This window comes from Pogoniulus pusillus, chromosome 14, assembly GCF_015220805.1.
Source record: "Pogoniulus pusillus isolate bPogPus1 chromosome 14, bPogPus1.pri, whole genome shotgun sequence".
NCBI lineage: Eukaryota > Metazoa > Chordata > Aves > Piciformes > Lybiidae > Pogoniulus > Pogoniulus pusillus.
The window spans coordinates 6,285,773-6,303,028 of NC_087277.1; positions in this window are offsets into that span (position 1 = coordinate 6,285,773).

The following is a 17,256-nucleotide window of genomic DNA, read 5'->3' on the forward strand; positions in this document are numbered from 1 at the left end:
CAGCTGGAAGCTCCAGAAGAAATAGGGACATCATGAATCATACTTCTTCTGGAGCAGCAGAGAATTTTATGATGAGTTTAGAGTAAGCTTCTGCTCACCCACTGACCATATCTCATAGTCTCAAGAACTGTCTGTGGGAGAACAGCCAAATCAGAAGGAAAAGAATATGAAGAAGACATGAGAATTACCTTCAAATATGCAAAGAAAGGAGAAGTCTTCACAGATGTGGAGCTTGAGACAGAGAAAAGAAAGATATTTTAAAACTATTAAAGTGCAGCAAAGACAACTGGCATTAGATTTTAACACTGAGGACAGTGAGTCTCAGCAAAGTGTTACTTGAAAAGGGCTATACTCTGGCAAGCTCTAATAGACATTTAAACAAGCCTCTGACAGTAATGGCATGAGTAGTGCTTCTGCAGCTTTGGCACAAGAAGATGAACTACATGAGCCCTCCAGATTCTTTCCAGCTCTACGAATCTGTGTGCAAAACAATAACCACAGCTAATCTGCATTTGCAAGTTTGTTTTGGCCAAAAATAAAGGCTAGAATAAGGTGAATCTGAATCTATGCCTCTTCATCTGTCTACCTGTGTGGGGTTTCTTACCAGGTCAGAGGGAATTTGCATCATCACATCCAGGTCACATAGAGGAAAATGATTGTAATTCAGTTTCTCTGCATTGCAGGATCAAGAACTGATTCAACCCTGCTGGGATTCAACCCACGTTCCAGGGAGTCTTAAGTATTTTGTGTCTGATGATTAAACCTCTAACCAAATAAGATTTCCACTGAGAGATGCGGTAGTGTATGGTCAGATTTTATTGTGTTTCTGTTTGAAATTCACCCACAGGTTTGAGAAATTCCTACATTTTTACTAGCACAGAGCATCTGTTACGTTGATCTCTTTACCTCTTCAAGAGCATGCAAAAACCCAGGATTTCAGTGGGTTTCAGAATTAATTTCTCCTCAACATGAGTCCACTGAGATCCACAAATGCCTTAGATTTATGCTGCTCAGTATCTGATGCTCAATTATTAATTCACTAATGTCTGCAAAGTGCTTTGAAGATGAAAAACATTACACTATAGAACTGCTAATGGACGCTTGTACACTACTATTACTGCTGCTGAAGCTGTTAGAAAATCTGCTTGGAACACATCCCTAAAGTCACATGATAAGGAAAGGTCATTTAGGGCAGCAGTTTATGCAGGATAGAATAAACCAGACTGAAATTCTAGAGCTATGCTGTTTGGTGGTGGTTTGGTTTTTTTTAATGCAGAGTCCAAAACCTGAACATGAGCCAGCAGTGTGCCCAGGTGGCCAAGAGAGCCAGTGGCATCCTGGCCTGCATCAGGAATGGTGTGGTCAGCAGGAGCAGGGAGGTCATTCTGCCCCTGTACTCTGCACTGGTTAGACCACACCTTGAGTACTGTGTTCAGTTCTGGGCCCCCCAGTTTAGGAGGGACATTGAGATGCTTGAGCGTGTCCAGAGAAGGGCAACGAGGCTGGGGAGAGGCCTTGAGCACAGCCCTACGAGGAGAGGCTGAGGGAGCTGGGATTGGTTAGCCTGGAGAAGAGGAGGCTCAGGGGAAAAGGCAATACAAAGAACAATTTAAAATGGTAAGGTGAAAAGTATTTCCTGCTAGCTCCTGGGAAAGCAAGGCAACGTGCTTCTGTTCTCCACCCCAGGTGCTTTGGACATGGATGTTTTTCATAGAATCAATCAATTTGGAAAAGACCTCCAAGATCCCCAAGTTCAACCTATCACCCAACATTAGCTAATCAACTGAATCATGACACCAAGTGTCACACCCAGTCTTTTTTTAAACACTTCAAGGGACAGGGCAAGGGAGGAGATTCTTCCTCTTTACACTGCTCTCATCAGACCCCACCTGGAGTACTCTGTGCAGTTCTGGAGTCCCCAATACAAGAAGGGCATGGAACTGTTGGAGCAGGTCCAGATGAGGCCATGAAGATGATCAGAGGGCTGGAGCAGCTCTGCTATGAGGACAGGCTATGATAGTTGGGGCTCTTTAACCTGGAGGAGAGAAGGCTTTGAGGAGACCTTGTAGTGGCCTTCTAGTATCTGAAGGGGCCTACAGGAGGGCTGGGGAGGGACTACTGACAAGGTCTCATAATGACAGGATGAGGGATAACAGGTTTAAACTGGCAGAGGGGAGATTTAAACTGGATGTTAGGAAGAAGTTCTTTGCAGTGAGGGTGGTGAGACACTGGAACAGGTTGGCCAAGGATGTTGTGGCTGCTCCCTCCCTGTAGATGTTCAAGGCCAGGTTGGATGAGGCCTTGAGCAACTTGCTATAGTGGGAGTTTCCCTGCCTATGGTGAGGGGTTTGGAACTTTGAAGTCCCTTCCAACCTAAACCATTCTGTGATTCTGTGACACCACCTCCCTGGGCAGCCCATTCCAAAGGCCAAAGTGGCGTTCAATCTCTGACTATAGAGCAGTATGGCTTGAGGGCTCTTTCTGCTGTAGGAAGACACCCTTTTAACCCCCCATGCCTTTTGGTGGGATGAAGCCAGAACCTGTAGCAAATATTCAAGACCCCAGCAGGTAGGGCTTTGCCTCCAGGCTCTGGCATCTAGCTACTCGCTGCAAGAGCAGCAAGGCTTTTCTAGCATCCCTTGGTTCACCTCAGGCCCACCCTCCAGCTGGATTACATCTGAGGATTGCTCTTCTCTTTGCCTGAAAAAAAAAAATAAAGGTACAGAAAGAATAATAAGCTGGTATTGATTTTTCACACATCACCCTTCTGCCCACACAGACACACTGTCCTGAGCAGCAGATACTTTGGGCGTTGTGCCGCACTTCGCACATATGTTGTTGCATTACAAAACACTGCTCTCCGCTACAGGATTGCAAATGTTGCTGACCCAGTCTCCTGCCACCTTTGTGGAGAGCTACCTCTAAGAAAATCTTGAAAGAGCTATTTGGCTCTGAGCAGAGACAGGTGAACTGATTAGACAGAGCTTTGACCTCAAGTGTCAAACTTCTTTACTTGAAGTGCGGTCGCTGCATGAGCTAAAACTCTACCCTGAGCAGAAGAATTGAGTAGATAAAAAAACCCTCTGAAGAACTGAAACACTTCAGAGGACAGCCAGAGAAGTTTAAACTCAGTGCTTCACTTTGTATCTTCAATCAATGAAAACCAAAATGTATGCAAAAAACTCCCACAACAACAACAACAAGAACAAAAGGTCAAATGGAAGCTTTGTCTCTGACAATAGCTTGCTTTGAGGCACTTGAGGTTCTTAATAGCTTCAGTCAACTCATCCAGACAAGGCTAACACTGAAGCTGTGATGCTTCACACTGCACACCACACAAAAATGGAATGTATGAGCCACATGATTTTAAACAGAGCATACTAGAAGTGAATAAATAGAGAAAAGACATGAGTCAAGACCCATTTGTAGGGGGTAAGAGGCAAAAGCCTGGAGAAGAGGAGGCTCAGGGGTGACCTTATTGCTGTCTACAACTACCTGAGGGGAGATTGTGGCCAGGAGGAGGTTGCTCTCTTCTCTCAGGTGGCCAGCACCAGAATAAGAGGACACAGCCTCAGGCTGCACCAGGGGAAATTTAGGCTGGAGATGAGGAGAAAGTTCTTCACTGAGAGAGTCATTGGACACTGGAATGGGCTGCCCGGGGAGGTGGTGGAGTCGCCATCCCTGGAGCTGTTCAAGGCAGGATTGGACATGGCACTTGGTGCCATGGTCTAGCCTTGAGCTCTGTGGTAAAGGGTTGGACTTGATGATCTATGAGGTCTCTTCCAACCTTGGTGATACTGTGAAAACACTGAATGGGATCTGGAGCAAAACACTTGGAGGGAAGCTAATAAAATTAACTAGGTTAAAAAAAAAAATATATATATATATGGAGAGCAAAGGAAACCAATCAAGTGAAGCCAAAGCCTGATATTCTGTCCTGTTGGATATCAAAGTAAATTCAAACCACAAGAAATTAAGTAATCAAGGCTGGAGGGAGCAGGAGTTCAATGTTGTGAGCCTCTAAAATACAACTCGGTGACGATGGCAGCAGGGGTGAGGGGAGTGTGTTAAAAAAAAAACAACAAACAGATTATCAGGTGTCATGAGCATCATTTCACAGACTACAAGAAACAATGACGTTAGACCTAACATTATAAAGAGGAAATGATGAAATCCAGATAGCACAGAGAGAAGGATCTGCTGCTGGGAGCAAGGGCAGAGGAGCTGGGAGCCTGGACCCACAGCAGGTAGTAAGGTTTGCCAGGCAGTGCCCTCTCTTGCAGAGAATGGCATCAAGGCCAGCCACACACCATATCAGACACACATCCATAGGAATCAAGCAGATCCCAGATCCAGCCAGAATAAAGGTCAGGACCCGTGAGAGACATTTCTTGGCATGGTCATCCCTGTGGTATAGCCCAGGAAAATACCAGGGAAAAAATGTCTGAATTCAAATGCAGCTAAGTGGGCAAACTGGGGAGGCCCCTGAAAGGCATTTCATGCCTACATCATTCATCCATGCTATGGCTGAACCATGTGAGATCTGTCCTTGGGCATAGGCAACCAAACCCCTTGCAAGGGCTGATGGAGGCTGCAGAGTCTGTTGGTACAGTTAGGGTAGCAGTTTGCCATCTATATGTAGTAAATGGACTCTTTTTCTTTCTTAAGAAAGCAGCTGGGGGAAAACACACCTTTGAAGCATGTGCCCAAGCATCACAATCTAAGTCTAACATGTTGGCAGTCTACATCATCAAGGAATTTTTTCTTTCCTTTGGAATCATAACATTGTTAATGGTGCAAACTGATAGAAGATTTACAGGAGCACACCTTGAGTACTGTGTCCAGATCTGGGCCCCTCAATTCAAGAGAGATGTTGAGGTGCTGGAACATGTCCAGAGAAGGGCAACAAAGCTGGTGAGGGGCCTGGAGCACAAACCCTATGAGGAGAGGTTGAGGGAGCTGGGAGTGTTTAGCCTGGAGAAGAGGAGGCTCAGGGGTGATCTTATTACTGTCTACAACTACCTGAAGGGACTTTGTAGCCAGGTGGGGGGTGGCTTCTTCTCCCAGGCAACCAGCAATAGAAGAAGGGGACACAGTCTCAAGTTGTGCCAGGGTGGGTACAGGCTGGATATTAGGAAGAAGTTCTTCACAGAGAGAGTGATTGGCATTGGAATGGGCTGCCCAGGGAGGTGGTGGAGGCACCGTCCCTGGGAGTCTTCAAGAAAAGCCTGGATGAGGCACTTAGTGCCATGGTCTAGTTGATTGGATAGGGCTGGGTGCTAGGTTGGACTGAATGATCTTGGAGGTCTCTTCCAACCTGGTTGATTCTATGATTCGATGATTCTATATCAGGCATCCTTGGCTCCATATGTGCTCCACTGTCATATAACAAAGGCAATGTTGTCTGCTGTGTGGCCTTCCTTCCCCCAACTACTCTAAGTATAGCCCCACAGAAACCATGGTCCAGCAGTCTCTCTCTGAATGATACAATCTCCATGATTTCAACAAATGTCTATATGACTTGAGTAAATGAAACACTTATTGCTCAAAAGCTGCATCCTCTTACTGCTCGCTGGAGCATATACTAGCAAGCACAGACTTCACAAAAAACCTCCACCAGAGGAAGGAAACAAGGAGTTGCTCATTGTTCAGTTATTTTATCTGACAGAAAGTTCTGCACAGAGAGAGTGATTTGCATCAAAATGGGCTGCCCAGAGAGGTGGTGGAGGCACCATCCCTGGGGGTCTTCAAGAAAAGCCTGGATGAGGCACTTACTGCCATGGTCTAGTTGATTGGCTAGGGCTGGGTGCTAGCTTGGACTGGATGATCTTGGAGGTCTCTTCCAACCTGGTTGATTCTATGATTCTATGATTTTGCACAATGTGCTTCAACAGTAAGGGGATCCTGAACCAAGTCTGAGCTTTCCAAGTCATACTATAGAGTCCAAAGAAGGAGGGCCACTAAGAATAGTTTTGAGGAAGATTTTTTTCCTCTAAATTTTATAATTCATGTCAGTTTTCTGCCTGGAAACCTCTAGAAATATATTGCTTTGCTATATAATCTGTAATTAGCTGAAAGTGCTCACAGGATTTTGTAATAGCGCATTAGGACTCTGAACACTCCAGAGAGAAAATGAAGTTAATGTACCATTAAATGACTTTCCAAATATTCTGTTCTGTGCCTTTAAATTTCAGACACTGAAAAGAAAGCAAAAGAAAAAAGCAGCAGATGAAAGGAGGAGATCAGCCTGTGACTGAAAGTCCAGCTGTGTAAACAAGTTTACTGACTTCTTTTATCTCTAATTGGTCCTCTATAGTGATCTTTCTGGTGCCAAATTCACACACTTCACATTAATTCTTCAGCAATAGAACATTATTTCTGGATGGAATTGGTTTGAAATGTCAAACTGATATGTGTCACTTGCAATCCACTAACGTTCCAGGCTTTTCCCAGTCAACAGCGACAACTGTCTTGAGTTATAGTGCTTTAAAAGTTTGAAAAGGAAACTAGCTTATACTGCTGAAAATGTGAGTGTAGGCACTGAAATTGCACTAATAGTGCTATTCACTGCACGAGACACAGAGGATACTCAGCTGGCATACATTTTTGGGCCAAATTGCATTAAATTCAGAGGTGCCCTGTCAGTTAATATGGTCAAATGCTTGGCCTAGAGACTTCAGAATAGATCTGTCTCACAAATGCAGAACAGGCTGTTGTCTTTCCTGATAGTTTAGGACCTTTGAGTAACAAGATATTCAGGTAATTATGTAGACTAGTCTGGAGTAGACACCAGGGTAGATGCTGAAAAAGCTCCAGTGAGACAGAGAGGCAACGTGTACAGGCACATGGAAGTCAATGCTGACCTATGCAAGGTGATGCACACTGGCCATAGAAGTACATTAATGAGGCAACAAACAAATGAACTGGGGCAGAGTCATCCACAGGTGAAAACTGGGCACCAAAGCAAAAATTGCATTCTCTATATAGTTGTGATCAGGGAAGCAAATATTTTGGGTTATGGGATGTATGCAGCACAAAGAAATATGTGAAGAAGATCGTGTCAATATAATGGTGCAGTGTTGCTTGCACAGCTAAAGGGGTCTGGAGAACAAGCCCAATGAAGAGCAGCTGAAACAACCTGGATTATTTAAAATGGAGAAGATAAGACAGAGGGGAAACCTTATTACTCTCTACAACTACCTAAAAAGAGGGTGTAGTGAAGTGAGGATTGGTCTCTTCTCCTTAGTATCAAGTGATAGAATGAGAGGAAATGGCTCCCAACCGTGCGAGGGAATGTCTACATTGGATGCTGTGCTAGTTTGAAGCTAGCTGGAATATTTTGATGAGAAGAATTAGATTATAGGCTGTGAAAAGGAAACAATGGTGATGTCTGCTTCACTCATAGGCTTGCTGAGATGTATAAAAGCAAGAACACAAACATAGATAGCACAGTTACTCTCTGGCTTTGGCTGCCTGCACTTCTCTCTCTAACCTGTTGTCTGTGTAACTAATCCTTCTGCTTCCTAACCCCCCTGGCTGATTGTCCAAACTCAACTTGAAGTGAGGCAAAGTCTGAGATAGGGTAGAGGGATAGAAAGGAGGTGGAAGGGTGGCTGGGAGCCCCTCCTGAGGACTCTGGTTTCTGGGAGGGCTGTTGTGTTTCTGCATTACCTTTTAACTTGTGTATTTCTGTATAGATTTTAAGTATCTGCTTGTATATTGTGCTAAGATGTAAATATAAAGCTTCATTCTAATATCCAGCTTGGTTAAGTTTAGTCTGGGTGATTTTCACAATGGAGCGGGGGGGGGGGGGTTGGGGAACACCCCAAACCATCACAGATATGAGGAAAAAATTCTTTAGAATCATAGAACCAGTCAGGGTTGGAAGGTACCACAGAAATCATGTAGTTCCAACCCCTCTGCCATGGGCAGGGACACCCTAGCCTAGATCAGGGTTACAGAAAGAGTGGTCAGGCATTGGAATAGGCTGCCCAGGGAGGTGGTTGAGTCACCATCTCTGGAGATGTTGAAAAATGTGTAGAAATGGCACCTCAGCCATGATTCAATGACCATTGTGGTGTTAGGGTGACAGTTAGACTCAATGCCAGGATGGAGGGGACAGGCTCTTTTCACTTGCTCCCTGTGGTAGGACAAGGAACAATGGGTGTAAGCTGCACCAAAAGAGGTTGCACCTCAACACGAGGAAGAACTTCATTACTATAAGGGTCACAGAGCACTGGAATAGGCTTACCAGAGTGGTTGTGGAGTCTCCTTCTCTGGAGACTTTCAAGGCCTGTCTGGATGTGTTGCTCTGTGATCTGTGTTAGTATTGCCCTGCTCTAGCGGGGGGGTTGGACTCAATGATCTCCTTGGGTCCCTTCCAACCCCTAACATCCTGTGATGCTGTGATCTTAGAGGTCTTTTCCAAATGAAACCTTTCTCTGATTCTACGATTCCATCATTCTAACACTACACATAGCAGTGAAAAATATGTATGAGGAACAATAGACTTCTATCTTTAGTCCTTCTATATCTGCCAAAGGATTAGTGTATAAAATTAGAAAAGAGGCAGTTCAGAAAGAATCATTGAAGGACTTTTTCCTTCTACAAATCACTAATCTATGATTATCTTGCCATATATGAATATGTGTGCATGTGTATGTAAAAATTAGATATAACTTATGTTACTAACAAGACTGATAACTGGCAAACCAGTCACAACTTATAGCAAATCTGGCACTACCTGAGAATAAACATTATTTCAAAACCAGTCAACCAAATTTTATGCAGAAGGTGGTCTGCTAAAACCAACGTCCATCCTATCAGATCCTTTCAGGTGCCAAACAGCATGGTCACATACAGAGAGAAAAAAATAGAGAGAGTTTGAATGTGATGAACACAAGCTTTATGAGAAGAGGCTGAGGGAGCTGAGGTTGTTTAGCCTGGAGAAGAGGAGGCTCAGGGGTGACCTCACTGCTGTCTACAACTACCTGAAGGGAGGTTGTAGGCAGGAGGGGGTTGGTCTCATCTGCCAGGCAACCAGCAATAGAGCAAGGGGACACAGTCTCAAGTTGTGCTAGGGGAGATACAAGCTGGATGTTAGGAGGAAGTTCTTGCCAGAGAGAGTAATTGGCATTGGAATGGGCTTCCCGGGGAGGTGGGGGAGTTGTCCGCTGTCCCTGTAGGTGACCAAGAAAAGCCTGGATGAGGCACTTAGTCTGGTTGACTGGACAGGGCTGGGTGCTGGGTTGGACTGGATGATCTTGGAGGTCTCTTCCAACCTGGTTGATTCTATGATTATTCCTGAAACACTCCAAGCAATTGTTCAGGAGAGTGCAAGCTGGCAAAAGGGCTGACATAAAAAATGAAAACTAGAGATGGCTAAGGCCAAAAATTGAGAAGCCTTCTCTGGTGTAGTTTACTTTCATTTTTTATACAGTTTCAGTGTTTCACAGCAGAATTGGTTCTTTCAAGAATAAGCTTTGGTAGGTTAAGTTAAATGCCATCTTCCCCGGTAGAAGAGGTTTTTAGACCTGTTCTTATTGCTTCTCTGTGTTGAAGTGGCTTGCAGCCACCAAAACTAGATGCCCAATCTTAATTAAAAAAATAAACAAGGAGAAATTAGCCTGCAAGAAAACACTAGCACTTGATAAGAAGGGACTAGAGATGCAAACTTCACTGGTCCATTGAGTTACAAGTATTAACTGGGGTGTACTGAAGAGCTTCCCTCATGTGAACAAAGATCCATTTGTGGATTGCACTTGAGGACCGACCTCTAGAGGGCAACACCATCATACCAAAAGGCAATTGGATCATGGCAAGGGCAGCATCGGAACCTCACACTAATCAATACAGCTCACCCTCTCTTTACAGCCTGCACCTCCATCTAGATAAAACTTCATTTGAGGGACCAGTTCTACAGAAGGACACATGTAATGACCAGATACCACTTGTATGGTTTCTGTGACCATATTGGACCTTCCATTGGTACTCAATACACATTTCAGCTTAGGTGTAGGGAGGGTATTACAAATTTAATATTAAAGATCAGTGGTGTGCAGCAGTAAGACAAGGAGCAACAGCTGCAAACTGGAACATAGCAAGTTTTACCTCAGCATGAGAGGAAATTTCTTTACGGTGGTGGTGACAGAGCCCTGGAACAGGCTGTCCAGAGAGGTTGTAGAGTCTCTGTCTCTGGAGAATTTCAAAGCCCACCTGGATGCATTCCTATGAAAACCACCCTAGGGGATCGTACCTTGGCAGAAGTGTTGGACCTGATGATCTCTGGAGATCCCTTCCAGCCTCTAAGGTTCTCTGATTCTTCAGTCATGGCCATAAAAGAGATGACCTTCCACTGCATAAATACAACCTTTAAGTTTGGAATAAATACAAATCTCTATATGCTCTCCAGTCTTTTATTCTCTGGGAATAAAATCACTCTTGTGAAGAAGAATAGAATGCCACACTCAAACCTCCAAGCTCTGAGTCTACAGTGGTTCCAGATTGCTAATGCTCAAGCCCTTTCTTTCAAAGCATTCCTCAAACCCTTCTCTCTGTGTGACTCTGTATTATAATGTCTAAACACATACATATGGGTAAATTAAATTAAAATCTTCCCATAGCTCTTTTCTAAATATCCCAGTTCCTTTTGCCTGCTATATCTCCACTTTCCTTAGGTCACAGCCTCCTCTTTGAAAGGTCATCTTGGAAAGATAGAACACTTGGAAAATATTCTCTGTGCTTCACATGTAAATAATGCAAGTCTTATTGAATAAAATAAGGTTTAGTCTTGAAAGTTCTTTGCCATGTAGGTTATTAATACCATAGGTACTCTGTTAGCAAGAAGAGCAGAAATGGCATAATGATTATTTCTCTTAGAGCACTCTAAAAAGCACTCAATCATTAGCTCACTGTGGACTCCAGACTAAGCCTTGCATTTTGAAATGTCAATTTCTGCTGTTAAATTAAATGAAAACGTGGATCAGTGTGATACATCATCATCCAAAGTAACTCCTGAGGAAATCACTAGAGGAATGCCATTAGCATTGCCAGCCACTTTCTAAACTGTTTCTGTGCAAAGAAGTAGGCTTTATGGCTTTTCTTTTTTTCAGATGGTTGCTTGCTCCAATCTTTCTGCATCCAAAGTTGCAAACACCTTTCAGCCTGGGCAGCTTCATCAGACACTACTTGGAACTGACAAAAAGCCAAAACCTGGTCTGGGCCTGCTCATAAGGCAAAGAATAGGTCAAACTGTAATCCCTGCTGCTAGGGTCTTTGATAGCTCAGTTTGCAGCCTTCTTCAGGAAGCCTTCCTTAACCAGTATTTGCACAGCTGCATTGGGTGTCCATTGCTGTGGCAGGGCAATGTAGCAGTTGCCTCTGTGGGAAGAGGTCAGAGGCTGCCCTGTAACAAGCACAGCAGTATCCTAAGCAGTTCCAGTCAGTTCCAATGGATCCACTGCAGGACACAGCTGAATCTGTCAGCCAGGATAGTGGCACCTTTGGGGAGGTTTCAGAAAGAGCAAAATGCTTCATGGCAGTGTGAGGAGTAAGGAGAAAAGTGTGAAAACAACCCTGCAGACACCAAGGTCAGAGAAGAAGAAGGAGAAGGAAGAGGAGATGCTTTATGCACCAGAAGAGAGATTCCCTGTAGTCCATGGACTAGACCATGGAGAGGCAGTTTGTCCCCGTGCAGTCCATGGAGGATGACAGTGGAACAGATACTCGGACTGCATCCCATGGAGGATGCTGCAATGGAGCAGGGAAAGTGTGAGAAGGAAGGAGAAGCAGAGAAAGATTGTTATGGATTGTATGAATATTGTAATAAATAGTGCAATAAAGATTGTATGAATGAAACACCACCACCCCCATTTCCCACTCCACTGCACTACTCAGGGTGAGAGAGAGGTGGTAGAGGAGTCATGGCTGAAGGAGTAAACTTCAGCCTCAGTGGGGTGAGGGAAGGTGATGTTTTGTCTATTTTTTCCCCATCCTAATCTGTTTTAATCAACAATAAATCAAATTACTTTTCCTGAAGTCATGTCTGTTGTTGCCATGATGGTAAATGGTAAGTGATCACCCTGTCTTTATAGCAGCCCAAGAGCTTTTTGATCTGACTTTCTTTCCTCACACTCTTGAGATAGAAGAGTAAGAGAATAGCTGGGTGGGTGTCTGGAAAGTAGCCAAGATCAACTTACCACAAAAGCATTAAGAATAACCATGATTTTTTCTAAGGAACATCACTACAATTTTACTGTATAGTCAGGGGTTTTTTTGCTGCACAGGAAAGGTCATGAACTAGAGGCTCCAGAGAGAAAATTCTGAAATGCTACTCTTCTGGCCATTCCTCTGAACTCTCCAGTCAAGTTTGACTAGGTCTGTTTCTCAAATAGGCATAGTTTGAGCCCAAAACTCATACAGGTTTTGAAGACATAAAGAGTTTGAATGAAGATTTCCAATCTCTTTTTCTTTTTCATATTTTGTTAGTCCCACAATGCAGTCAGTTGGAGCTGCCAGACACAGAATAACACAGAGTCATGGAATGGAAGGGGTTGGAAGGGACCTCTGAAGATGATCTACTCCAGCCAACCCTCTGCTGGAGCAGTTCACCTAAAGCAAATCACACGTGAACATATCCAGGTGTGTTTTGAATGCTCCAGGAATGGAGATTCCACAACCTCTCTGACCAGTCTTTTGCAGTGATCTGACAACCTCAAAATGAAGAATTTTTCCCCAGTGTTTACATGGAACCTTCTGTGTTCCAGTTCCTATCTTTTGCACCTTGTCCTGTCACTGGACACCACTGAGAAGAGTCTGGCTCCATCCTCCTGACACTTAGCCTTCTCCTCCAGGCTAAAGAGACCAAACTCTCACAGTCTTTCTTCACAAAGTAGATCTTTCAGTCCTCTAATCAGCTTAGTGGCTCTCCATTGGAATGTCTCCAGTAGATCTTATCCTTTCTTGAATTGGGAGGCCCAGAACTGGATGTAGTGTTCCAGATGAGGCCTCACCAGGGCAGAGCAGAAGGGGAGAAGAACCTCCCTTGATCTGCTGGCCACACTCTTCGCAATGCATCCCAGGATGTCATTGAGCTTCTTGGCCACAAGAGCATGTTATTGGCTCATGGTCATCCTGTTGTCCACCAGAACTTCCTGGTCCTTTTCCCCAGAGCTGCTCTCCAAAAGGCCATTCCTCAACCTATGCTGATACACAGCATTGTTCTTGCCCAGATGGAAGATTTTACACTTGTCCTTGCTGAATTTCATTAGGTTTCTCACAGGATCACAGGATGCCAGGGCTGGAAGGGACCTCCAGAGATCATATAATCAACCAGGTTGGAAGAGGCCTCCAATATCATCCAGGCCTACCTAGCACCCAGCCCTAGCCATTCAACTAGACCATGGCACTAAGTGCCTCATCCAGTCTTGTCTTGAACACCTCCAGGGATGGTGACTCCACCACCTCCCTGGGCAGCCCATTCCAATGGCAAATCACTCTCTCTGGCAACAACTTCCTCCTAACATCCAGCCTATACCTCCTCTGGCACAGCTTGAGACTGTGTCCCTCTGTTCTGTTGCTGGTTGCCTGGGAGAAGAGACCAACCTCCACCTGCCTGCAACCTCCATTCAGATAGTTGTACACAGCAATGAGGTTAGGCCTGAGCCTCCTCTTCTTCTCTTCTTCAGGCTAAACACCCCCAACTCCCTCAGCCTCTCCTCATAGCGCTGTGTTCTAGGCCTCTCACCAGCTTCATCGCCCTTCTCTAGATCATTGAGGCCCCTGCCAGAGCAGGACCACATCTTCTCCCTGCCTACACCTCCGGCCTATGCAGGTCATGCTGAAAAGCAACACAGTCTTCTTGTGTGTCAGCCCCTCCTCCCCTTGTATCATCAGCAAGCATGCTGAGAGTGCACTCTGTCCCTTTGATCAGATCATTGATGTGTGTGCTGAACAGGGCTGCAATCTCTCCTCCCTATATCCTGGAATTATCTTGAGGAGAGGCAAGTGGATATGTAAAGTTTTGCAACTGGTGCAATAGTAAATCTTCTAAATATTAGCCAGTATAATAGCAGGGAAGAAACACAAGCCTTACACAATTCTTTCTGCTGGATGATGAAATTCACTTACTTCTTATCTAGCATGGACTTCACGGAGCATCCTGAGTTCCCCATATAATTGGATTGTGACTGCAACCTACGTAGAACATCTCAAGTATGTTTTGTGGCTGAAGATCAATTACAGGTTTGCTTTAAAACCACTTCAAAGACTTCTAATCTACATCAGTATCATGTAACTGGAAGCAGTGGGAGATTTTCTCCATGTTGCATACACAACAAAACAGACACCATCTCTTGGGAATGCAGCTGTGGAGATTCTCACACTGAATGCCACGATCTTAACACAACCACACTCACACATTGAAGGCTTTGGTCCAGCATCTCCAAGATAATCTGCAACCTCAGGTTGCAGAAATTCATTCATCTTGTACCAAATGTCAAGCACTGGGTGTTACTGGATGTCTCCTCTTAACAAGGAGGTGAGGCACTTCAAGGACCCATGCAACAATTTGCAGATCCAGCTTCACAGAAACCTCTCCAGGGACTTACCAAGTAAAAGATAATTAAAACAGGTGTGAAATTCAACCCAGTACAGGGTAATAGACCCCAGTGTGCATTAACAACATAGTAAAACAGAAATCTCCAACTTGAATCCTGTGATCTAAAGACAGAAGTAGAGGGAGATAGAAGAAGAGAAGACAAAGTCAGAATTCTGATAATGTCATTGACAAATCTTCCTGACCCTAAAGCTTCTCCATACCAACAGATCTGGTTTCCAATGGAATCATCACATGGCATAAGATGTTATTTAATTTGGATATAGAATCACAGAATCATAGAATCAACCAGGTTGGAAGAGACCTCCAAGATCATCCAGGCCAACCTAGCACCCAGCCCTAGCCAATCAACTAGACCATGGCACTAAGTGCCTCATCCAGGCTTTGCTTGAACACCTCCAGGGATGGTGACTCCACCACCTCCCTGGGCAGCCCATTCCAATGCCAATCACTCTCTCTGCCAACAACTTCCTCCTAACATCCAGCCTATACTTCCCCCAGCACAACTTGAGACTTTGTCCCCTTGTTCTGTTGCTGGTTGTCTGGCAGAAGAAATCAACCCCCACCTGGCTACAACCTCCCTTCAGGTAGCTGTAGACAGTAATAAGATCACCCCTGAGCCTCCTCTTCTCCAGGCTAAACAACCCCAGCTCCCTCAGCCTCTCCTCATAGGGTTTGTGTTCCAGGCCCCTCACCATCCTTGTTGCCCTTCTCTGGACATGTTCCAGCACCTCAACATCTCTCTTGAATTGAGGGGCCCAGAACTGGACACAGCACTCAAGGTGTGGCCTGAGCAGTGCTGAGTACAGGGGGAGAATAACCTCCCTTGTGCTACTGGCCACACTGCTCCTGACCCAGGCCAGGATGCCATTGGCTCTCTTGGCCACCTGGGCACACTGCTGGCTTAGCTTCAGCCTACTATCTACCAGCACCCCCAGGTCTCTTTCTTTCTGGCTGCTTTCCAGCCACTCTCTCCCTAGCCTGTAGCGCTGCTTGGGGTTGTTGTGGCCAAAGTGCAGAACCCTGCACTTGGCCTTGTTAAATCTCATCCCATTGGCCTCTGTCAATATAAATATAAATACCAAGAGTGAGCTGTATGACCTTTAAATTCACCAGTGACAGGAGTTAGAAGATGCATCTTTTGCTCCAGAGGAATCTTCTCCAGGGTAAAATTCTGATGGCATGTTGGGATGCCTTAGTTTAGAAAACAGTACTTTTTTTGCATCTTTTGAATGTCATAGTACAGGAGTGTGTATTTTATTGCTGAAAGACAATTCCCAAACAGTAACATGGTACACTCAAAGGAGCCATAGCTGGCATTCAGGGAATACAAGATCCCTTCAATCTACTTCTCATTTAGTAGGATGAAAGCAAATTTACCAATAATTTAAAGGACAACCATTATCTGACAGCATGTGGAAAAGGCCAGCAGGTAATCACAGAGCTTGTTTGAAAGACAAGGTATTTCTGAGCAACTTTGGAAAAATGCTGATATTGATTGCACCTACTCTAAGATCAGACTCCATGTGGCACTGTGCAGCCTGATCTAGGTGGAGGTGTTCTTGCTCACTGCAGCTGAGTTGGACAAGATGACATTTGAGAGGCCCTTCCAACCCAATGCAATCTGTGAATCTGAAATGCTGAAGACTGGACTGTAACTGTCAGTGAAGTGGCAGCTGTGGTAAAATGTGACAGATCCCTCCCCAGTCCACCTCAGAACTGCAGAACTACAGAGCTGACACTCAGTCCTTCCAACAGTTACACAGCCAGCAAAACCCAGGGAAAAAGGCTGTGAAAGAAACTCAGCTGTCAGCAGAACAAGGAAAATTAAACCTAAATAACAGAAATAGAAGTGAAAGCTTTTAAGCAGGGGGGAAAAAAAATCATAGGAGAATGTGTCAGGAATAATTCTATTATCGGTGACAAATGGAAATAATTGATTAAGAAAGTAGTGAAAGCAATAGAGGGGAAAAAAAATGTCTTTGAGCTTTTATTCAGTGGTTTGAAATCTTTCAGAGATTCCTACAACCGTTTCCTCCTCATGCAGCAACTACATTAGGCATAATAAAAGCACTGATCAAATCCTTGTCAGCCTATATAATGAGTTAGATTTTTCAGGAGAATTGCCTGCCTGTTGCCGTACAAGCCTGGTATCTGAATGTCAATAATTTGCTGTTATTGTTTTGGATAGATTGCAAGAACTGCAAAATGTGAGGAGAGCTACTTGTGGAGACAGAAATTATTTTATATACATGTGCAGGTCAAAGAGCCTGCCTGGATTAGAAGTCTGTGTCCAGATTTAGTCAACATTCAGAGAGCCAATGGCATCCTGGCCTGGATCAGGAACAGTGTGGCCAGTAGGACAAGGGAGGTTATTCTGCCCCAGTACTCAGCACTGCCCAGGCCACACCTTGAGTGCTGTGTCCAGTTCTGAGCCCCTCAATTCAAGAGAGATGTTGAGGTGCTGGAAGGTGTCCAGAGAAGGGCAACAAAGCTGGTGAGGGGCCTGGAGCACAGCCCTGTGAGGAGAGGCTGAGGGAGCCAGGGGTTGTTTAGCCTGGAGAAGAGGAGGCTCAGGGCAGAGCTCATTGCTGTCTGCAGCTACTTGAAGGGAGGTTGTAGCCAGGTGGGGTTGGTCTCTT